This window comes from Rhea americana, unplaced genomic scaffold (assembly GCF_003343005.1).
Source record: "Rhea americana isolate MKP2758 unplaced genomic scaffold, rheAme1 scaffold_929, whole genome shotgun sequence".
Lineage (NCBI taxonomy): Eukaryota > Metazoa > Chordata > Aves > Rheiformes > Rheidae > Rhea > Rhea americana.
In genome coordinates, this window is record NW_028187121.1 from 9843 (window position 1) to 10537 (window position 695).

A 695-nucleotide genomic window follows, 5' to 3' on the forward strand; every position below is an offset into this window, starting at 1 on the left:
GGGATGGGGACATGGGAACATGGGCCATGGGGACACCAGGGACATGGGGATGGGGACAGCAGGGACACAGGAATGGGGACAACGGGGCCACGGGACATGGAAACACCAGGGACACAGGGCTGGGGACAATGAGGCCACAGGGACACCAGGGACATGGGGACACCAGGACGGGGATGGGGACACAGGGCATGGGGACGTGGGGATGACGGGAATGGGGCCATAGGAACCAAGCACATGGACAGGGATGGGGACGGGGCACGAGGATGGGACAGGGCTACAAGGACAACAGGGACAACAGGGGCATGGGGACATGGGTGGGATGATGGAGATGAGAGCATGGGGACAGGGACACAGAGACGGGGGGCTGGAGATGGGGACGTGGGGACACTGGAACACGGGGAGGGGGTGATGGAAACAAGGACACGGGGACACAAAGATAAGGTGGGATGGAGATGAGAACACCAGGACGGGAGGATGGAGACGAGGACACAGCGATGGGGTGATGGAGATGAGGACATGGGGAYGGGGACRCAGGGATGGGGTGGGATGGAGATGAGAACATGGGGRSACAGAGATGGGGTGATGGAGGACATGGGGACACAGAGATGGGACGGGATGGAGATGGGGACACTGGGATGGAAGGATGGAGACGAGGACAGGAGGACACAGAGATGGGGTGATGGAGGACACGRGGA